At 45.0% G+C, this 24,467-nt stretch overlaps 2 long non-coding RNA genes across 3 annotated transcripts in view; both read right to left on the bottom strand.

The window, feature by feature from the left end:
- Nucleotides 1-24,467, bottom strand: part of LOC140721230 (uncharacterized) — a 694,144-nt gene that overhangs the window by 554,956 nt on the left and 114,721 nt on the right. The window lies entirely within an intron of this gene.
- On the bottom strand, nucleotides 196-24,453 carry LOC140721229 (uncharacterized). Of its 2 annotated transcripts, none has more exons than XR_012097344.1 (3): nucleotides 24,418-24,453; nucleotides 20,079-20,248; nucleotides 196-579 (listed from the first exon to the last, which is right to left on the bottom strand). It is a non-coding gene; the product is annotated as an uncharacterized lncRNA (long non-coding RNA). The 2 variants fall into 2 exon arrangements; XR_012097345.1 differs by lacking the exon at nucleotides 196-579 and adding an exon at nucleotides 7,545-7,756.

Consider the following 24,467-nt stretch of genomic DNA (forward strand, 5'->3'; position numbering starts at 1 on the left):
GTGTGCCAATAGGGAGGATGACTGAGTGAATCCCTTCCCACAGTCTGAGCAGGTGAATGGCCTCTCTCCAGTGTGAACTCGCTGATGTTCCTTCAGTTTAGATGACTGAATGAATCCCTTCCCACAGACGGAGCAGGTGAACGGCCGCTCCCCGGTGTGAACTCGCTGGTGTGTCATTCGGTCAGATATGGCCTAGTGAATCCTTCCCCACAATTTCAGCAGATGACCAGCCTCTGCCCAATGTGAACTAACTGGTGTGCCCACAGCTGGAAAGATCGTCTGAATCCCTTCTCACACACAGAACAAGTGAATAGCCTTGTCCCAGTGTGAACTTGCTGACGTACCTTTAGTTGAGATTAACGAGTGATTCCATTCCCAGTCTGAACAGGTGAATGTTACCTGTGTAAAATAACGGGCGTGCCAGTCGGTCAGATGATAGAGTGAATCCCTTCCCATAGTCTGAGCAGGAAGGATGATTGAGGGAATCCCTTGCTCCACTTCTTAAATATCTGGACAGAGACAGCAAAACTGGTGTGTTTTGTTTGAATTCCCATAGACAATTTCCTTGTCATTTTTAACCTGTAAAAAGATTTACAAAATCCATCAATGGGTGTAGGACAACATTTCAGATGAGATCACATTAGTTACCAAGGTGTGATCTGGCATCACACTGTTACAGTGAGGTTCAACCCAAGTTGCAGAAAGAAACCATCTTGTAACTGGGCACATGGTTGGTGTCTGGAATGACCATCAAATTCTCTGATACTCTTCCAGTCTCTATAAGAATGGAGCATTTCTGGCATCTCCAATCTGTGAATTGGCTCAGTTTGACTCTCTCCATTGGGGTTATTCCCTGTTCCCACTGAGCTGCATGGGAGCCTGGCCCCACAGGAACTGAAACACTCTCTCACAAATACCCTTTGTTGACGTGCAGCTGGGATTTTCTTTTATGTACTGTTAACTTAAAGTGCCACAGTTTTAATGCCATGTAAATATTTCCTACCCAGATGTATGGTTGGTCTGCACAGTTGTTAAAATGAATTAGAGTGAATATTAGTATTGTTTAAGATTCTTGTCACAGTCATAGAAAGATTCAGACACATTGGACCATCTAGTTGGTGCCAAGCTATTTACGCTTTCCACTCCCATACCCCTACCATCCAGGTACCTATACCGACCTCTAACATGTTGCAATCGTGCAACCACAACATGGCCTCTGGTTGTGGTCCCACCCCATCTCAGTGGAAAAACCCAGCTTGCATTTACCCCATCTATGTCCCTCAAAACTGTGGTATACCTCCATCAGATCTCCCCTCACTCTTCTACTTTCCAAGGAATAAAGTCCAGTCCAGTTCAATGTTTCCTTCTAACCCAAGTCCTCCAGACCTGACAACATCCTTGTGAATTTTCTCTGAACTCTTTCAACCTCTTTTACATCTTTCCTGTAGGTTGGTGACCAAAACTGCACACAATACTCCAAATTAGGCTTCACCAATGTCGTGTACAACGTCAACATAACATCCGTCTATTGTTGACAGTACTTGCGTTTATGAAGGCCAATGGGCCAAAATCTTTCTCTCTGTACCTTTTGAACTGTGACACCACTTTCAGTGAAATAGAGACCTGTATTCCCCGATCCTTTCCTCTACAAGACTCCTCAGTGCCCAACCAGTCACTGTGTAAGAGCTACCCTGGTAGGTCCTACCAAAGTGCAACACCTCACACTTGTCTGCATTAAATTCCATTTTCCATTTCTCAAGCCATCTTTCCAGCTGGTCCAGTTCGCACTGCAAGCCATGATAGCCTGCTCACAGTCCGCTAAACTCCCAGACTTGGTGTGATCCACGTATTTGCTGATTCAGCTAACCACAGTATCATCCAGATTACTGATATAGATGACAAACAACAACAGATCCCACACTGATCCCTATGGCACACCACTAGTCACAGGCCTCCGGTCAGATAGGCGACCATCTGCAACCACATTCTGGCTTCTCCCAAAGACAGTGTCTCATCCAATTTACTATCTCATCTTGAAGGCTGAGTGACTGAACCTTCTTGACCAACCTCCAATGTGAGACTTTGCCAAGTGTCTTGCTAAAGTCCATGTAGACAACATCAGCAGCCTTGCTTTCATCCACTTCCCTGACAACTTCCTCGAGAGACTCTATAAGATTGGTTAGACATGACCTACCATGCACAAAGCTATGCTATCTATCCTTAATCAGTCCACATCTATCCAAAAACTTGTATATCCAGTTCCTGCACTTACGTTCCATTAACGTTCCCACCACTGATGACAAGCTCACCAATGTACAATTATTTAGTTTAAGTTTAGAGGCTTTCTTGAACAGCAGAACAACATTGGCTGTCCTCCAATCCTCCAGTCCCTCACCTGTCACTAAGGATGATTTAAATATCTGTGCTTGGGCTCTGACAATTTCTGCAATTCCAGAGTCCCAGGGAACAACTTGTCAGGCCCTGGGGATTGATCCACGCCAATTTGCCTTAAGACAGCAAACACCTCCACCTCTGTAATCTGTACAGGGTCCATGAAGTTGATGCTGCTTTGCCTCACTTCTGCAGACTCTGTGTCCATCTCCTGAGGAAATACGGATGTAAAACTACTATTTAAAACCTCCCCCATCTACTTTGTCTCCCGTATAGATTACCATTCTGATCACCCAGAGTGGGCATGTTTCTGCAGTTGCTGGAAAAAGAGGAATGCAAACACACACAATGCTGGAGGAACTCTGCAGTTCAGGCGGCAACTAAGCAGAGGAGTACACAGTCCAGGCATGCTGAAGGGGCTCGGCTAAAATGCTGTCTATTTATTCCTCTCCACATTTGCTGCCTGATCTGCTGATTACAGGCAATATTTTGTAGAAATTAACCAATTTGTTTTTTCAATTAACCAGTTTCCAAATGTTTCTCATCTTTTATTCATAGCCAGATCCTGCTGGTCTGATTCCTCTTCCCTCCTCCTGCTCAAAACCTCCAGACCCCATCTTTTTCTGGAGCCCCAAAGCCCCGACTGCTGCTGGCAACTCTTTGGATTCTGACTCTGCTCCATCGAAGATTCATTCGCTAGTCTGCTGTCAGACTTGAGAGATGCATTGCAAAAACACAGCTGTCTGAGGCCTAGTCCTTTGAAATGAGTGAAAATAGTTTAAGGTGCTTGAAATGGTAGAGGCAGATACAATAGGGTCTGTTAAGAGAATCTTAAGAGAATTCATGGAACTTAGAAAATTAGAGGGCTCTGCGGTAGGGTAATTCTAGGCAGCTTCTAGAGTAGGGTACATGGTCGGCACAACATTGTGGGCCGAAGGGCCTGTAATTTGCTGCAGATTTCTATGATTCTATGAAATTCAAGGGAAGTCCGTTCTCCCACAGAGTAGTGACTATTTGCAACAGGGAGTGTGAGAGATAAACGGCGGAGATACACTTTAAAATACTGATATGGAACAGAAACATGGGCTGGGACCAGATGGATTGAGTGGCCTCTCGAGTGTACATTGTGAGCGTAGTAGAGAGTGAGCGTAATATTAAACACCAGTCTAGTTTAAGGCTAACATCAGCAGAACAGACTCCTCCAATGCTCAGTGACCAGGGTTCAGTCCTGGGCTGCGATGAGCAGCCGCAAGAACTGTAGAATCCGACAGTAACAGTCCCTCATGAACCTGCAGCTGCCTTCAGTGACCGTGAAGGTTAAACATTTAACACAGAGCTGATTTGAACTTCCTCCCTGATGTGAATTTGCTGGTGTTGCAGCATCTGGGATGATTGAGTAAAACTCTCTGCTCACTCCGGACAGAAATGTGGCCTCTATTTATTGTGAACTCACCGGAGCATCACAAGGTGGGTTAACTGAATGAGTCCCTTCGCACACACGGTGCAGGTGAACGGCCGCCTCCCAGTGCGGAGCTGTTGGTGTATCGGCGATGACCGATTGAATCCCTTCCAAAATGAGAGCCAGTGAATGACGTCACACTGCTATCAACGCCATGGCATATTTCAGGCTTTTTCACTTATTGATTTCAGCGTGCTGTGTGTGTCGGAATGCCTGTATCTATTCAGTAAATCTAATTTGCATGTTTATCCTGTGATATTATATCCGGACAGGATCATGTATCGCCCTATCTCTAATAACGGGTCGGTAGCAATGCAACTGTTTGACTCCGACTCTAAAACTGGATCAGGCTTGTATTGATTGTCATCGATAGTATCTTTCATGATCGTCTCTTAAAGCAGGACTTTGGTGAATGACACTTGCCACTTGATGGCGCCTGTGTAAGCAATCAAACGGCATGTTCTGCTTTAGAGCCCCGAGAGAGGCACAACACTTCGTCTTGAGTTTGTGACTCTTTTAATGTGCATTTTTGTTATTTCTGTGTCAACCGCCTGGTCCTGTGTTGACACAAGGAACCACGCAGTTTCTGGCAAGAGGTCTCCAGCTTTGAGCCTAACGTTGGTCGCTTTCCTCCTTTGCTCACATCGTGGGGATCCCATCCATGGACGATTATGCTCACCTATTGGCTAAATCCTTCTTCTATAGCAGTGTTTCCCAGCCTATTTTAGCCCCAGTGCCGCGAGTCAAGGCGAAATGCCGAGCACCCTCGTTGCTAATCCCCAACGACGTCCGTTAGGTTGGTAAGGTCGGACGAGATCGCCAAGTGTCAGACCCGTTGTGACGACGGATGCTCAAGGCCTGCAGTGCGATGCTTCTTCCTGTGTCCCAGTGCCACATCCTTTTTGGAAGTGCCTGCTCTACTAACGGTCGATCAGGTCTGTTGCCACAAGTTAGAGGCAGCTTATTGCCCCACCAAGAATCTCGAATGCCCCCACCCCCGGCGAGTGTTATTTGCTCCTAAAGCCATCTTAGGACACGTAACTGCCCCCAGAGGGAATCACTGTTCCATTGTGATAATTCCTTCATCTTTCTGGGTTGAGCTTTCATTTCAGTTCAGAACGGCACACGCTCACAGCATGTTGAATCCTGCTTTTGTTGATGCAAATACATCCTTAGAAGAGTTACTGTGAGTGGGACAGAGGAAATGCAACTCCCTCAACACTGAGTGTGTGCAGCTCCCTCAACATCTTGCTCCTCCCTCTCTCCATAGTGCGCTCACCAGATCTGTCACTCCCTTTCTCCCTATCGCCCACCCTCCTCTCAATCCTCAGCACACATTCCTCTCAGCTTCTCTCCTCTGTCTCCTCTCACTCTCCTCCTCTCCGCTCTTATCTTAGTAAACCCTCTCCCACTTCCTCACCTCCCTCTCTTACTCTGCTCACCCCAACTTCCTCTCACTCTCACTTCCCTTCTCCACATTATGTCTGCAAACCACACCCCACCCCGCCTTTACAGACTGACCCTGAACCTCGGCCCATGCTCACTCCATGATAGCACCTTTCAATGTGCGACGGTGACATCGACAGGATAAGTAGCCTTGGTGACATCGGAACATACTGCCACTTGGAATTGGATGAAGCAGAGAAGGGAGAGAAAGAGACAGAGAGATAGAGGAAGAGGGAGGAGGAGAGAAGGGGAAGTGGGAGAGGGGGAGGGAGAGATAGAGAGAGTGGGGGAGAGAGAGGAGAGAGAAAAGAGGAGAAAAGAGGAAGAGACAGAGATCGAAAAGGGCCACTCCTTTTAAATGGAGACACATGGAATTTTCTAAAATTCTAAATCTTCCATGTAAGTTCCTTTAGGATCAATGAAGTGTCTATCTATCTGAGTGTAGGCGGGTGGATGGGTACATTTGAGCTGGAGATACAGGGGGATGGGCACAGAAGCATAGATCAGACACGGCCATGCTGAATAAACATTATATCATAAGACTTCCTCCTCATCTGAATTGATTTCCCTGTAGTCTGAGGATGTACCCCTGGACCTGGGCTCCGCATTATGTGAAACATCCTCTCCATATCGGCTTTACAGTATTCGGGAAACACGCCTCACCCCAACTCCACACCCCGCCCATAATTCTAAACTCCAGCGGGAACAGCACAGAGACATCAAATACCATGAGCTGGTGTCTTGTTCAGCAGCTTCAGGTGCAGCACCTTGTTCAAAACCATCTGAAAATCCAAACAAACAACACCCACCTCCTTTCGTATTTCAACAAAGAATTCCAACAGATCTGTCTGGGAAGATTTCTCCTGAGGCCGACTTTGGCCGTACAGGGGAGGATTTGAAAGTACTGTCGTGGAACAGAATCACTGGCAGGGTCCAGCAGGCCTGAGTTGACTCTACTGTGCACTAGGTGTGTTATAAATTCACTAAGTACCGGAGACAGAGTTTAAAATAGAACTGATTTCCTTGTCTCAGATCCAGAATATTAAACTCCAGTCCCATTAAAGGTGAATGTGCAGCAGAAACAACTCCTCCCGTGCCCAGTGACCAGGGTGCAGACCTGGGTGTGGTGAGCAGCAGCAATAATTGCAGAGTTCAGCACCGACAGTCACTCTCGAAATTGCATTCAGCAACGATGATGGACAAATATCCAGCATGCAGCTCATTGAAACTTTCTCCCCAGTGTGAACAGTATGTCACAAGTGTAACATGCTCTAAGGTTTCACTGCTAATGTAATGGCCTCTCTGTAATGTTTCACAGCTGAGGTAATGGTTTGTCTGTAGCAGCAATGTTTATGTTACGACTAGAGATACAGGTTATGGAATGCGGGGCTATCCGATGAGAGAAATGTTCTTTCTTGTGAGTCTAGAAGAGAGATTTTCGTGGTCTTTTGCTGGGGGAGATGAAAAGATGCAAATGGAGACAGTGGGCCCTTTTTCTTCTTTTTTTGTTTAACTTTACTAACCCTATAGTCAAAGTAAGAATTATAAAGCTCAATAGTTTAATCAGATATTGTGTACTGTTTGTTATTTCAGGGAACTGATTTGTAACAGGGAACACATTACACACCATCCACCCAAACAAGATTTCTCAAGTTTGGGCGGGCTGGGGGGATATCACCCCCTATATTAAGCTGCTAGCCGAAGCGAGAGTTACATAAACCCAGATGACTGAGTGAATCGCTTCCTACAATCACAGCAGGTGAATGGCTACTCTCCAGTGTGAACTAGCTGATGCACATTTGATGGATATGGCTGAGAGAAACTCTTCCCAATGTCTGAGCAGGTAAATGGCCTCTACCCAGTGTGAACTCGCTGGTGTTTCTGTAGTTGAGATGACTGAGTGAATCCCTTCCCACAGTCTGAGCAGGTGAATGGCCTCTCCCCGGTGTGAACTCTCTGATGTACCTTCAGGTTAGATGAGCAAGTGAATCCCTTCCCACAGTTTGAGCAGGTGAACGGCCTCTCTCCAGTATGACCTCGCTGATGTACCTTCAGGTTAGATGAGCAATTGAATCCCTTTCCACAGTCCAAGCAGGTGAACGGCCACTCCCCAGTGTGAACTCGTTGGTGAGCCATTATGTCAGATGACTGAATGAATCTTTCCTCACAAGTACAGCACATGACCTACTTCTGCCCAGTGTGAACTGACTGGTGTGTCCACAGGTGGGAAGACCGACTGAACCCCTTCTCACCCACAGAACAGGTGAATGGACTTGTCCCAGTGTAAACTTGCTGATGTACATTCAGTTGAAATGACCGAGTGAATCCATTCCCACTGTCTGAGCAGGAAGGATGATTGAGGGAATCCCTTGCTCCACTTCTTCAATATCTGGACAGAGACAGCAAAACTGGCGTGATCTGTTTGAGATTCCCGTAGACAAATTCCTTGTTATTTTTAACCTGGAAAAAGATTTACAAAATCCATCAGTGGGGGAAGGACAACATTTCAGATGAGATCACTTGAGTTGTCAAGGTGTGATCTGGCATCACAATATTGCAGTGAAGTAGAACCCAAGTTGGAGAGAGAAATCATTTTCTAACTGGGCACCGTGCTGGTATCTGGAATGACCATCAAATTCTCTGATGCTCTTCCTGTCTCTATAGGAATGGGGCATTTCTGCCGTCCCCAATATGTGACCTGGCTCAGTTTGACTCTCTCCATTGGTATTAATCCCTGTTCCCACTGAGCTACATGGGTGTCTGGCCCCACTGAAACATTCTCACACAAAGCCGGCAGTGCATTCCACGCACCCACCACTCTCTGTGTAAAAAAAAAACCGACATCCCCTCTATTTCCAAGCACCTTAAAACTATGCGCCTCGTTTTAGCCATTTTGGACCTGGTAAAAAGCCTCCGGCTATCCACAAAATCAATGCCCCTCATCGTCTCAAAAATGCTCTAAACATAAACAAGGAAGTTATACGTTGTTTTGAGGATTTGTTAGTCTACAAAATTATTAGTGTACAGATAGGGTAAATGCAAGCAGCATTTTCCACTGAGGTTGGATGCGATGATAACCGCAGGTCATGGGTAAGTGGGGAAGGTGAAAATTTAACGGGAGCGTGTGGAAAAGCTCTTCACTGAAACGGTTGTGAGAGTGTGGAATGAGATGCCAGCACAAGTGGTGCATGTGAGCTCGATTTCACCATTCAAGAGAAGTTTGGATGGGAGCCTGGATGGTCGGGGTATGGAGGGTGATGGTCCTAGAGCAGGTAGTTGTATTAGACAGCTTAAATGTCTTTTTTGGCATTGGCTAGATGGGACAAGTAGCCTGTTTCCATACTGAACTTCTCCATGTTTCTGTAATAGTGAAGCTGGCCAAACTTGTTTGGAAGGGAAAAGGTAGGAGGGACAACGGAGCTGCAATGGCTGCAGTTTCTGGGATCAATTCGGGAGCTGAGTGATAGACACATCCCAAAGAAGTGGAAGCATTGGAAAGGCAGGAGGACACAACTGTGGCTGAAATGGGAAGCCAAAGCCAACATAGAAGCCAAAGAGAGGGCAAACAAAAGAGCAAAAACTATTGGGAAGCGTTTAGAAAACAACAGAAGACCACTAAAAAAAAGTCACATCAGTTCAGGGTGTGGAATGATGATTAATTGGTCAGTCATTAATGAGTCTTGGCAGCACCCAACAGTCTGAGGCATTTAGAGGAACAAAATATCCGGGGCCTCAATATCTCCTGAAAACCAAGGTTCCCTGCACCAGTTACCATTCTATTTTTATTTTGACAGGCACAGACAAACTCTACACCCTCAAAATTCCACTCCTGAAGGCCTCCCACTTACAAGTACTCCTCTGCCAGAAAACTGCCTGTCCCAAACCACAGATTTGTTTATCAGATCCTTTCTGATACCATCAAAATTGACCTGTCTCCAATTTAGAATCTCATCCTGTGGTCCAGACATCTCTTTTTCCATATTTACTTTCAATTTCATGGCATTAGATAGATAGATAGATAGATAGATAGATAGATACTTTATTCATCCCCATGGGGAAATTCAACATTTTTTCCAATGTCCCATACACTTGTTGTAGCAAAAACTCATTACATACAATACTTAACTCAGTAATAATATGATATGCATCTAAATCACTAACTCAAAAAGCATTAATAATAGCTTTAAAAAAAGTTCTTAAGTCCTGGCAGTTGAATTGTAAAGCCTACTGGCATTGGGGAGTATTGACCTCTTCATCCTGTCTGAGGAGCATTGCATCGATAGTAACCTGTCGCTGAAACTGCTTCTCTGTCTCTGGATGGTGCTATGTAGAGGATGTTCAGGGTTTTCCATAATTGACCGTAGCCTACTCAGCGCCCTTCGCTCAGCTACCGATGTTAAACTCTCCAGTACTTTGCCCACGGCAGAGCCCGCCTTCCTTACCAGCTTATTAAGACGTAAGGCGTCCTTCTTCTTAATGCTTCCTCCCCAACACGCCACCACAAAGATCACATTATGATCATTAATTTCTGTCACCAGCCCTGGATCATTTCCTAACAGCTTATTGCACACTTCTACTTCAGGAATTCTACATACTGATTAGGGGCACATTTGACAAACTCTACCCCTTCTAGTCCTTTCACAGTATGGGAATGCCAGTTAATATATGGAAACTTAAAATCACCAACTGAATCAACCTTTGTTTCTTGGCATGGTCTGCAATCTGTCTACAAATTTGTTCCTCTAAATCCCTCAGACTGTTGAGTGCAACCAAGTCACATTAATGGCTACAATATCATAATTGTCTGTCCTCAGCTCATCTGGCTTTCCTACGATGTGCATGGTGATATACAGAGCTCAGCACATTCATCGCACCATGCTCAACCATTTGATTGCTGACTCTGTAGAAGTGAACTTTCCACTATTCAGGACATTTGCCAAGACAGGTGTGTAAAAAGGGCCCGAAGCCATTGGCTTCACAAACTATGTTATGTTTAAATTTAGAAAAAATTAGAAGTGGTGTATTCGATACTTCTATTAAATTTGAAAAGATATGGAGACCATTTATTCAATATTTTCATAAGATGTAATATGACCCTGTTCCAAGCTTATTGGATTTTCCAGCTTTAATCTTATTTATGTTGAGAGGATCGGAGTTGACGACACTGATGATTATGTATTCTTGTGAGATATTATAAACAGCCCTTTTTTTTCTCTTTTTTTAAAGTTTTTTTTTCTTTTTTTGCTTCCTTTTTCTTCTTCATTAGATATTACATTAGTAGTTTAGTCAATTTTGCAAATATATATTTTTTTCTTTTTTTTATATCATATATTATGAAATATCTAGATTTACCTTGTTCATACATATACTGTATGGTTCATGTTTTGGGAAAACTTATTTATACTGTAATCATTGCTTATGTATTTTTTCATGTGTAATGGGAATTTGTATGTTTGTAATCCCTTTATCAATATATCAATTGTATTTTGTTCATAATATTATTAATACTAATAAAGAGATTGAAAAAGAAAGAAAGAAAAGCGCCCGAAGGATATTGGGGACACAATTCACCACAACCACAAACTGTTTCTGCTGCTACCATCCAGGAAACGGTACCACAGCAAAAGGACCAACAGGCTCCAGGACATCACCTTCCACCAGGTCATCAGACTGATTAATTGATTTCTATGTTATATTGACTGTACTGTGTATGAACTATTATAAATTACTATAAATTAAACATTACACATTTAGACGGAGACGTAACAAAGATTTCTACACCTCATGTAGAAGCAAAATGTATGTAATAAATTCAATTCAAATTCACACTCTCCACTATCTGTTCTGTCATTCCGGCTCCCATTCCCCCTACAATTAATTTTAACCACATAACCCCCCCCCCCACACTAGCTCTAGCAAGCCTTACCACGAGGATATTCGTCCCCTCTTGTACTGTTCCCCTAACTAATGGATCCTCTATCACCCCTTTGACTTTCGTCTGCCAGGTAGTCCCACCAACAGTTTCTAAAGTGGTCCAACTGTTGTTGCGTGGGATGGCCACAAGAGTACTCTGCAGTGGCTATTTAACCTCATTCCACTTCCTGAATCTCACCCAGTTTCCTGCGTCCTGCACCTTGGGTGTAACTCAACTCTCCTCATGTCATACCTATCACCCCCTCCGACTCCCAGATGATCCGGAATTCATCCATTTCAAGTTCCAACTCCTTAAAATGCAGGGTACAAGCTGCAGCTGGATGCACATCTTGTAGGTGCGGGCATCAGGGACACTGGAGGTCTCCCCATCTTCCCACCAATGTCCCCTCTAACTTGTAATGACCAGTGTGCACATAAATCATGTACTGTGCATTTTGTCCGAGTGACATGTGCACAGAGAATTTTATATAGAGAAGTATTCATTTTAACAGCTAGCAAAGCATTGTCCATTAGAACTTTGATCTCTGAGTTAGATGAAGTTCATCTGCACTCTCACACAACCTATGTAGCAGGCCTGTCACAGGTAATGAAGGATTTTCTCACCAGAGCTTTTGTACATTGTCCATATGTGGTTTGCTTGCTAAACTACACTTTAAAAAGTCAGATTTCCAAATATCACTCCACTTCTTCCCACTTGCAAATTCTCCAGTAACTTTTGCATCACCACAATACACACAGGTAACACCAGTTCCAATATTGGACATAAATATTTCCCCTGAACACTCCTGAGGAATTGAGGATATACAAAAAATTCATTTTGAACCTCTGTAACCTCTGGCGAAAAGGATAATTGGGACTGAATAGGAATTTTTGAACTGAAGTAAACTCTGTGTTCAGCGGTTAACTAAGACAGGCTCATTACCAGTTCTCTGTGGCTTGCAGAGAGACACACTGAGAGCTAATAACATTATACATTGTACCCTCGTTTGAGTAAAGGGAGGAGGACTAGCTGATAAGGACAGGAATGAACATCTGTCTGTAATTAAGTCAGGGCCTTGCAAAGGGAATAACTGATAAGGACGGGACAGTACGTACATCTGTAATTAAGACCTTGATTTAGTGAACTATCTTATCTTAGTAATTAAGTTTTACACCAACAGATACGGTGGGCGTGCCAGTTCAAATAATATCTTGCAATAGTAATGTTTGGGGCTTACTATGTATAAATGTCTGGGTTCATGTATAAATACACGGCTGCAACCTGACTAAGTCAGTCCACTTGTCAGAAGGTGGCAGTGCTTACGTGCCTTCCCTTTGACAAATGTGTCTCAAACTCCTGCAGGAGAATGCGCAATAAACTGTGGTGACGATAAGAAGCTGGTCTTCCGAGTTTTATTTAGATTCAACTTTAACATTTGGCATCACGAACAGGATCCCAATATCGGGAGTGCCAAGCAGACGGGCTGAGCAAGCGGCTGGACCACTCTGGGGACTGCAGAGACCGACCGGGCACCCAATAGGTGTTTTACCTTTTGTCGCTCTCTGTTAGTTCCTTTCGAGGTACGGTCCCTCGCCCAAGGCTGATCGCATACCTTGACGGGATCGGGAAAGAATCTGTTGGGAGACTCATATAAGGTAGGCAAAATTTTACTAAGGAGACAGAGGGGCCGGGTAAATTTTAGTAAGTGGGCAGGAGGCAGTACCAGGTAAATTTATCAATTTAACAGGAGGTGCCAGCCGTGTAAATTTATCTGATTGTTAAGTGAGCAGGAGGCTTTGTGCCGGATAAAGAACATGGGTCAATTGCAGTTGAGTGATATGAGTGGGACAAGAGCAGTCCAACACAATATGTGTGAGAGTTTTCCACACAAGGAAAAAGATTTGTGAATGCTGAGTGCAATGCTGAATAATAAATTGGGGAACAAAATCTGGCCACTGGGGGGGGAGCCTGGGATATTACCTCATGAAAACAAGCAGTAAATTTGGTATGGAAAAAGAACTGTGGAAAGAAGTGGAAATTGTTGAAAAGGGAATGGAAGGAAAGGCAGATGCAAAGTGGAAGAGTATATTATTAGCAAGTTGGAGGAATAATGCATGTGACAAAGGGATAGAGGTACGTACTGCAGAAGGAACGCCAAAGGTTGGGAGACGCTAAAAGCGAAGCATGAATGGGTGGATGGATGCCAAAAACGAGAGCAGGGAAAACAACGTAATCAAATCAAGGCCGGCCCAGTTAGGAGAGGAGGGCTGGAATATCAGTCTGAAGTTCGAACTGATAGGGAAACAAGGGATCCCGAACCCATGTCTGGCATACCGACCCTGTCTGAGGACAGCGACCATGATGAGGAGTGTATAATGCGACCTCGCAAGATTTATTCGCTCTGCAGCGCGATTCTCTCAGCTGATGAGGGGCGGAAATGGAACTGAGATACCAAACCCGTCAGGAGTTACAGGCGGGAAACCATAATGAGAATGAACAGACAGACCTTGGAAAGGGCTCTCCAGCAACCTGTAAACATCACTAAAGTACTTCAACGCAAACCCAAGCCTGGAGAATTCGGACCAGTCTGTTGGGAGCGATTTATGGCCTGCTGGAGCACTTTCACAGGAGACTGAGTCTTTAATGATGGGAATCTGTCCCCCCAGTTTAATGCCTTACTGCTCCAATGCTTACCAACTAAGTTAGCCAACATGGTTAAATCAAATAATATGGATTGGCCTGACAAAGACCGAAATGGAACGTGACGAGCTTTGACCCGACTTTCGAATCCCGATCGACCCCGAAGGGAACTAATATTAAAGGTGAATATGCTCAGCGGGAAGAAGGACGCGAGCGGGCTATATCTGGGGATCAGAAATGGGAACAAAAACATACCAAGGGACAGTTGGGGACAACAGCCCATTTAGAAATTGACAAACCAGGATGCTTCCAACCACGAGTACCACCCCTCAGGAAGAGCCCAATGTAATATTGCAAGTTGCTGGAATTCCGTTTATTATTGATATGGGGGCAACCACATCCACTCTCGATTAGGAAATGGTATCAGAGAATTGAAAACAGCTATCAGACAATCAGTCTGTCTGGGTTCAAAGGCAGGGCACGTACGTATTTACGTACCCAGCCACTGCAGGTGGAATTCCAGGGGAACCAGTGTGAGGTTTCATTTACAGTCACCACCAGTCGGGGGTGTAATCCAGCAGGGAGAGACTTGCTCTGTCTGTTGGAAGTCGAGATTCTATGCACAGACAAGGATATCACCCTGGGACTAGTGAACAACCGACATCTACCCCAGTTACTGACACCCCCCCCCCCCCCCAGTGGTGGGCACTTAATCTGGTCTCCACTGTGTTTGAACCCCTTCTGCCAGCGGCCGACCCTCATGTGACTCTGTGCTATGAGCCTCTGAGGTGCTCAACTGAGGAAAGCCAGTATTATGCACCCCTCGAGGGACAGAAGTTCCCAGTCACGGTGACTGGAGAGGTTAGAGGAAAAGAGGTCAGCGCATTACTGCCTGAAGTTCTGGATTTCCTTTGGCGACAGACAGGACTGGTGCTTCCCTATATCACTGTCTGGGTTTGCCCTGGGTTAAAGCCAAAGAGCCCAGAGTTCAATTCAGAAGGTTCAAAGGAACATCTGAACAAGCCTGATGCATTTTGGAAACAAGTCCTGTGGACTGATGAAGTTAAAATAGAACTCTTTGATGGCTATGAGCAAAGGTATGTTTGGAGAAAAAAATGGGTGCAGAATTTCATGAGAAGAACACCTCTCCATCTGTTAAGCACGGGGATCATGCTTTTGGCTTGTGTTGCAGCCAGTGGCATGGGGAACATTTACTGGTAGAGGAAAGAATGAATTCAATTAAATACCAGCAAATTCTGGAAGCAAACATCACACCGTCTGTAAAAAAACTGAAGATGAAAAGAGGATGGCTTCTACAACAAGAAGATGATCCTAAACACACCTCAAAATCCACAAAGTACTACCTCAAGAGGTGCAAGCTGAAGGTTTGCCCAAGGCCCTCACAGTTCCCCGACCTAAACATCATCGAGAATCGGTGGATAGACCTCAAAAGATCACTGCACGCAAGACGGCCCAAGAATCTCACAGAATTAGAAGCCTTTTACAAGGAAGAATGGGCGAAAATCCCCCAAACAAGAATTGAAAGACCCTTAGCTGGCTACAGAAAGCGTTTACAAGCTGTGATACTTGCCAAAGGGGGTGTTACTAAGTGTTGACCATGCAGGGTGCCCAAACTTTTGCTTCAGGCCCTTTGCCTTTTTTGTTATTTAGGAACTGTAAAAGATGGAAATTTAAAAAAAAAGTTTCCTTGCTTAAAATATTACAGAAATGTGTGATCCTTAACGTATGTCTTTTGGAAATCAGTTCAACTTTTACTCGTTTAACAGTAAGAGAAATTTTGACCAGGGGTACCCAAACTTTTGCATGCCAGTGTAATTGAGCAGGCCCCTTTTGAAGTGGCTGTCTCTGCCCAGAAGGCTGAGCTGTTTGCTCTGACTCGTGTCCGTATCCTAGCAACAGGCTAAAGCGCGGACTTTTACACGGACTCCCGTCATGAACTGACTACGGGCTTTGGGGATTCCTGACCTTCTCTGGCCACCCCATCAGTAATGCTACCTTTGTAGACAACTTACTCACCGCTCTACAGCTACCTCGAGTTTTGACTATTATTGAATGTGCAGCCCATACTGGGGAGTGTGATGAGATGTTCCAGGGTGATGCAGCGGCCAAACAGACAGCCTTGAATCCCACACTTTTAGTCCCCTGGGGAACCCAGCAAGCTCCTATTAGACAAAATCTAAGGACGGGGATGCCAGACATGGGGGAAATACGTAACTAACAGGGGAACGCAAACTATGGTCCCAAATGGGTTGCCACCTCGAACCTCAGACCAATTTACGGGTGACCCCTGCGGGACAGGTCTGTGTTCCCTCTGTGTTCTTACCTATTTTTATAGATCATGTCCATAATTGTACACGCTTGCGCAAGGAGGGGATGGTTAATACATTATTACAATCTTGACTTCCAGAAAGCAGCTGAAAAACGAGCCAAAGCATGCTTAAATTGTAAAAAAAAACAAATGCTGGAAAGGGGATGCCTTGTGGTTCCAGAACTACCCCCTTGCCTGGTGGACCTTTTTCTTGTTTGCAACTTGAGTTTATAGAATTACATTGTTATAGGTATTACTCAGTGATAGTAGATGTATTTAGCAGATGGATTGAAGCTGTTCCTACAACTAATGATACCACTATGACTGTTATGAACATATTGCTAAAAGAAATAACTCCTCACTATGGACTTCTAGAAATGATCAGCTAGGACAATGGGCCAAAATAAATGAGGAAATCTGTAAAGAGCTTGCTATAAAACAGCAGTTCCACTGCACCCATCATTTGAACGCAGCGACATAGCGGAACGAGCCAATGGTACTTTGAAAGATAAGTTGGCAAAACTTACACAAGAAACTGAATTGACCTGGTTGAAGGTTTTACCCTTAGTCCTATTCCATATGAGAATCACGCCATCAAGTAAGACGGGGCTGTCACCTGCAGAAATTATCTACGGGAAGCCCATGAGAACCCCATGGGGACCCCGACCTTGTTTGCCGCTCCCCCCCCCCCCCCCCGAGAGCTTACCTGCAACATTGGATATGCACACCTTGGGGGAGGAGATGGGAAAATACTTATGCAAATTAACTAAATCTCTCCAAAGCTTGCACTCACAGGTACGACAGGCCTATCGAGAGGACGAAACCCCAAACTAAAGGTGACCACTCCACCATCGAACCGGGAGATTTTGTCCCGCTCAAGAACTGGGATGGTAAGAAGTTGGGACCGAGGTGGAGAGGACTGTACCGAGTGCTACTGACAACACCTCCTGCAGTGACGGTGGAAGGGCAGCTCCGGCGGATACATCAAACGGACTGTAAACACGTTACTGGCGGAACTGATAAGACTGAATAATGTACTGGTTAATGCTGATTTTACTGGCCCTGAGGGAACCTGCCCCTGTCTCGGGAGGCCCCCAGTTTAACACTTTCCTGTCCCTCTGCCACACCTACGCTAAGCAAGTTGAGCGGGGAGCACATTGGGTATGTGCCCGGATTCTCCAACAGGGTAAGACTATGTCAGTGGTGCCTCTGAATACTAGCGGAGTCAGTTCAGCTCCGGTGTTTTCTGACAGCCGTAATGGTAGCATTGTCAATTGCACCATACCCAGGTCTGGAAGGCAAGACTGGGGATGGTGTCGCTTTGAGGGTTGGAGTCGTAGATCTCCTCCAGAAGACCCCTCCAAGCTATGGCCGGGGATAGGAGTTACATCTCCAGCAGTGGCTAGTACTACTTGTTGGTGGAACCAGAACGAGAGTGCACCCTATCGAGTGGGAAGTAGTAACTGTACCAAGAGTCAAACTTATGATACCCCTGGACCACTAAATGGAGCTTATTGGGTCTGTGGAGATAGGACCTACCTCTGGCCGCCGGGAGAAAGAACAGGGCAGCGGCATGGAACCACACCCTACCAGACGGGTTCTCGAGGGGGGACGAGGGTTGGAGTGGTTGTTGCTACTTGGCCGACCTTGTGCCACACTTGAGGATCCCGGCTCAGCCTCAGGATCACCCCCATTGGAATAGGCAACGAAGGGGTATAACGGAATCTGAGAGATTATGGATGATTGCCTCTCCCTCCTATGGGGTAGCCAGAAATTCCAGGGAAATAATTAATTTAACAGCCGCTCTAGAAGAACTGGCCAATAATACAGCCGGAGCACTGACTGACACTCAAGCTGAGGTAACTGAGATGATTGCAATTTGACAAACAGTGCGACAGAATCGGATGGCCCAAGACTTTATATTAGCAGAAAAAGGAGGGACCTGTGCTATCATAGGTAAGGAATGCTGTACTCATACCCCTGACGGATCTTCCAATATTACTCACTTGTCTAAACACAGAACCCAAGAGATTCCGAAAATTCAAGATGTTGGCAGTAAGCTGCACAATTTTGGGACCAGTAAGACGGGGGGGTGGCCCTGGCCCTTCAATATATTCGGGGACTTCTGGGGGTTATTTTAGCATTTTGGAAGTCTGATTGTATTAATTTTGATTATTGTCTGTATCCTACGGTGCCTTTGGCCATGTTTTGTATCATGTTGCAGAAGCAGAACCCCATAACCATATGTCCTCTGCTTTGCTTTTACATTGGCTTTGACTTCTCTTGTCAGCCACGGCCGCATCCTTTTTCCATTCGAAAATTTCTTCTTCTTTGGAATATATTTGAAATCACCTCTGGTTCATTACACAATACCCAATCCAGTACAGCCGATCCCCTATAGTGGGCTCAACAACAAGCTGTTCTAAAAAGCCATCTCGGAGACATTCTGCAAATACTCTCTCTTGAGATCCAGTGCTGAGCTGATCTTCCCAATCCACTCGCATGTTAAAATCCCCTACAATGATCATAACACTGCCCTTCTGGCAAGCCTTATCTATTTCCTGTTGTAATTTGTAGTCCACATCACTGCAGCTGTTTAGAGGCCTGTAGATAACTGCCATCAGGCTCCTTTCACCCCTGCGATTCCTTAGCTCAACCCATAAAGATTTCAGAAATGTCACTCCACTCTTCAAGAAGGGAGAGAGGCAGAAGAAAGGAAACTATAGGCCACTTAGTCTGACAGTGGTTTGAAAGATGTTGGAGTCGATTGTTAAGGATGTGAGTTCGGGACACTTGGAGGCACAGGATAAAATAGGCTGGACTCAGCATTGTTTCCGCAAGGGAAAATCTTGCCCGATGAATTTGTTGGAATGCTTTGAGAAGTAATAAGCAGGGTAGACAAAGGAGAATTGGTTGATACTGCGTACTTGGATTTTCAGACCTTTGACAAGGTGCCACACACGAGGCTCCTTAACGAGCTCTGAGCCTGGTTGGGCAGCGATGAGGAAGGGGCTGGTCTCCAGTTTGTGTAAATCGAAGGTCGGCTGCAGTGGGAAAGGGTCGGGACCGAGCCAGACGGCTGGACAGTCTGGGCCGGGAATGTAGGACCAGTTAGTTCTGGTTCCCCAAGCAGTGAGAGTGGATGTCGGTAACGAGGATCTGTTTACGAGTACGGGTGTGGGGTAAATGGTGGGAAAGTTGTGGGGTTACTGGCGGGGTGGAGGGAGGTTGGGGATGTGGGTTATCGGACACAGTGTGACCCGGGAGGGTGGGTCCTAGGGGAAATTAAGTTGTGAGCAAGGGAGGATCTGCTCCATTGCATCAGACAGCTTTCAGGAAGCAACAAATATCTCTTTATATTAATCACTGTCTAATCTTGCTGCTAACATTGTGTTTGTCACAGAGCCCAGAGTCAGGGAGCAGCTCGATGGTGGGAAGCAGATGGTGATGATAGGAGGCTGTTTATTGGAGTCAAGGCCCGTGCCTCCTGGAGCTCCCCAGGGTAATACCCATTGCTACTTGTCATCTATGTCAATAATCTGGTTGAGAATGTACAGGGTATGGGTAGTGAGTCTGCAGCAAGTAATTGCAAACAACTACTTCTTTTTGCAAGATAGTAAATATAAACACCCCTCTTTCCCTCTCCACACTCAGAACCAACCAAAAGCTACTTCAGAAGATACAAGTTCTTCAAATGAGCAAACACTGAGGGAATGTGAGAGACTTTAAAGAGCTGGGATACTGACAGCACATCACCTGACCTGGAGTGATTGCAACTGGATCTGATAGAGGCATAACTGGTATTTCTGGTCACATTCAGCTCACTCCAACTATTCCCTACCTTCCTTGTACAGGTATGTAATCACTAAAGGACCAGTGTTTGAGTAAATGAGACTCACCAAACTTTCTCCTGACTGAATCACTGGAATCTCCAAGTCAGAAGGGTTTCTCTCCAGTCGGTTCTCCCAGTCCTAGGGCTGGTTCGCTTGCTGCTGTTCCCTCATCTTCAGTCGTGGTTTGCTTCCAGTTGTGGGCTTTTCTTCCAATAAATCTCTCACCGCAGGTCTAACTTTAACATAAATGATAATGAAGCACGTTAACAATACAAAGGAGAACAAAATATTTCTGCTCACTGAAATCTAAATATTGAAGACAAATATAATGATCTCAGTGAACAAATCTGTAATTGTCCCTGACACGTCACAACACCTGATATGGGATAGGAAGGAGTCATCATTCTGTCATGGTAAGACATAAGATGTACGGACAGAATAAGGTGATTCGATCCATCGAGTCTGCTCCACCACTCAACCATGGCTGAGATTTATTCCAACACCATATTCCAGCCTTCCTCCTGTAACCCTGAAGCTACTTTGCAATCATGAGTATATTAATCTCTGTCATAAATATACCCAAATGGCAACCTCAACCACCATCTGTGGCAACAAATTCCACAGATCAGACATCTTTTGGCTGAAGAAATTTTTGTCAACTCAATTTTAAAGGTAAGCATCTTTATTCTGAGACTCTCCGTCTAATGGAAACATCCTCTCCATGTCCACTGTATCCAGGCTTTTCAGCATTCGGGAGGTTTACTTCACCACCACCCCCACCATTCCTCTGAACTCCATCGAGCACAGGTCCTGAACCATCAAATGCTCCTCATACATAAAGCCGATCACCCCTGAGATTATTCAGGTGAAACTTGTTAGTAACAACTGCACTGAACAGATTCCCAAGTACAACAGACAATCAGGAAATTTAAACCATTCCAGAGTCAATGGAATAAAAAGAAACTGGATTCACCAGAATCGCTCAACAGGTAAGGAACTGCTGTGCGGAGAGAAACAAAGTTAACGAGTCAGGTTCACAATCTTTTGTCAGAATGGATTCAGAATTTTTCATTTTTAGTGCAGATTTCCAGCAACTTGAGATTCTGTTTGATTTCCACTGTCTGACAGACAGGTGACAGCGAGGAGGAATTTCCAAACACAGTTCGAACACTGAACCCCCCCCCCCCCCCGGTCTACTTCTACTGGTTCAAACACAGAACAGCCCATTTAATCACAGCCTCTCCTTGTGAGGGATGGAATACAAACTCATTCTCTCCTCAGATTAGCAGTCATTGCTTCCAAAGGAACTCCAGAAACAAACATTTGATCCCAGACCAGAAATACTCGCTCAACACCTCATAAACCCCGGCAGCATGATCCCCGGGTCCATGTTACTTGGATCTAAACAGGGGTGCAGTGCTGCCAAAGCTCACCGGAGCACCACTCCAGCACTTCTGTTAGAAAATAAGTCAAAATAAACAAGCGGGGAACTTAACAGCGGACGCATATTAAATAGAGGGAATTTTAAGGAAACGGGGATCAGGGAGAGGGTTTGGTGGCTGGTGGGGAAAATACTACTAATAACAATAGACAATAGGTGCAGAAGTAGACCATTCGGCCCTTCGAGCCTGCACCGCCATTTTGAGATCATGGCTGATCAATTCCTATCAATACCCGGTTCCTGCCTTGTCCCCATATCCCTTGATTCCCCTATCCATAAGATACCTATCTAGCTCCTTCTTGAAAGCATCCAGACAATTGGCCTCCACTACCTTCCGAGGCAGTGCATTCCAGACTCCCACAACTCTCTGGGAGAAGAAGTTTTTCCTTAACTCTGTCCTAAATGACCTACCCCTTATTCTCAAACCATGCCCTCTGATACTGGACTCTCCCAGCATCTGGAACATATTTCCTGTCTCTATCTTGTCCAATCCCTTAATAATCTTATATGTTTCAATCAGATCCCCTCTCAATCTCCTTAATTTCAGCGTGTACAAGCCCAATCTCTCTAACCTCTCTGCGTAAGACAGTCCAGACATCCCAGGAATTAACCTCGTGAATCTACGCTGCACTTCCTCTACAGCCAGGATGTCCTTCCTTAACCATGGAGACCAAAACTGTACACAATACTCCAGGTGTGGTCTCACCAGGGCTGTGTACAAATGCAAGAGGATTTCCTTGCTCTTGTACTCAATTCCCTTTGTAATAAAGGCCAACATTCCATTAGCCTTCTTCACTGCCTGCTGCACTTGCTCATTCACCTTCAGTGACTGATGAACAAGGACTCCTAGATCTCTTTGTATTACTCCCTGACCCAACTCTATACCGTTCAGATAATAATCTGCCTTCCTGTTCTTACTGCCAAAGTGGATAACCTCACACTTATTCACATTAAACACCATCTGCCAAGTATCTGCCCACTCACCCAGCCTATCCAAGTCACCCTGAATTCTCCTAACATCCTCATCACATGTCACACTGCCACCCAGCTTATTATCATCAGCAAATTTGCTGATGTTATTTTCAATGCCTTCATCCAAATCGTTGACGTAAATTGGAAACAGCTGTGGTCCCAATAACGAGCCCTGTGGCACCCCACTAGTCACCACCTGCCATTCCGAGAAACACCCATTCACCGCTACCCTTTGCTTTCTATCTGCCAACCAGTTTTCTATCCATCTCAATCTCTTCCCCCCGATGCCATGAGCTTTGATTTTACCCACCAATCTCCTATGTGGGACCTTATCAAATGCCTTCTGTAAATCGAGGTACACTACATCCACTGGATCTCCCTTGTCTAACTTCCTGGTAACATCCTCGAAAAACTCCAACAGATTAGTCAAGCATGATTTACCCTTGGTAAATCCATGCTGGCTCGGCCCAATCCTATCACTGCTATCTAGATATGCCACTATTTCATCCTTAATAATGGACTCTAGCATCTTCCCCACCACCGATGTCAGGTATATTAGGACTTCCTTAGAAGGTTGGCGTCATTCAATGTCTGCAGTGAGATGCTGAAGATGTTCTATAGGTCAGTTGTTGAGAGCGCCCTCTTCTTTGTGGTGGCGTGTTGGGGAGGAAGCATTAAGAAGAGGGACGCCTCACGTCTTAATAAGCTGGTAAGGAAGGCGGGCTCTGTCATGGGCAAAGTACTGGAGAGTTTAACATCGGTAGCTGAGCGAAGGGCGCTGAGTAGGCTACGGTCAATTATGGAAAACCCTGAACATCCTCTACATAGCACCATCCAGAGACAGAGAAGCAGTTTCAGCGACAGGTTACTATCGATGCAATGCTCCTCAGACAGGATGAAGAGGTCAATACTCCCCAATGCCATTAGGCTTTACAATTCAACTGCCAGGACTTAAGAACTTTTTTTAAAGCTATTATTAATGCTTTTTGAGTTAGTGATTTAGATGCATATCATATTATTACTGAGTTAAGTATTGTATGTAATTAGTTTTTGCTACAACAAGTGTATGGGACATTGGAAAAAATGTTGAATTTCCCCATGGGGATGAACAAAGTATCTATCTATCTATCTATCTATCTATCTATCTATCTATCTATCTATCTATCTATCTATCTATCTAGGATATTCGATAGTTTTTGGTGAAATCCTGGAGCTGTGACTGTGGTGGTCCGTGGATTACTCGCTAATACAAAAGTAAATTTTTCTCACTAACAACCTTATGGCTTCTAAGCAAACAACGTTATTTCACTTGCTTGTTAAATTGGATTTTATGATAATTAGTGAATGCAACCTTTGCCTTATTATTAAATTAAGTATTATATGTTTTATTGTACCAGTTATATACTGAAATGCAGTGATTGGCTATAATCTTGTTAATGTCTTATTTATCACTGTATTTCTGTGGGGCTCTGGAAATCATATATATTTCTTTCATCTTGGTTTAGTGCTTGACATTATAAAAAGCTCTATTCATATATATATACACACACACACCCGCCCCCCTCCCTCCACCCCCAATTTGAGTACCTGCTCATCACATGAATGGGGCAAGGAAGTTGCCCAGTAAATGAAAGGAGCAGGTACACAAATTGGGTGACATACTCGGGGTGATTGATAAGTTCGTGGCCTAGGGTGAACGGAGTCAATTTTACAAAACCTAGCAATTTTCAATCATCTGTAACAGAAACAGCACAAAACTGATTAACTTTCTGTATAATCACTCAGAGAGTTGAATTGCACGTGCAGGGACCGAGAGCCGTGTAACATTAGGCCGCGAACTTATCAATCACCCCTCGTACAGCTCCGGCAGCTAAAAGATTTTGGCACTGCACAGGACCTGCTCCAGCCGTCCGGCAGAGCTCCGCCCCGGCCCTTTCCCAATCCAACCGGCCCAGATTTACACAAACCCGCAGGAATCGGCCCCCCACTCACCCCGCTCCGGTCGGTGAACCGCCAACGACAGCAGCATTCGGCAGTGCGCA

This window comes from Hemitrygon akajei, unplaced genomic scaffold (genome assembly GCF_048418815.1).
Source record: "Hemitrygon akajei unplaced genomic scaffold, sHemAka1.3 Scf000052, whole genome shotgun sequence".
Taxonomy (NCBI): Eukaryota; Metazoa; Chordata; class Chondrichthyes; order Myliobatiformes; family Dasyatidae; genus Hemitrygon; species Hemitrygon akajei.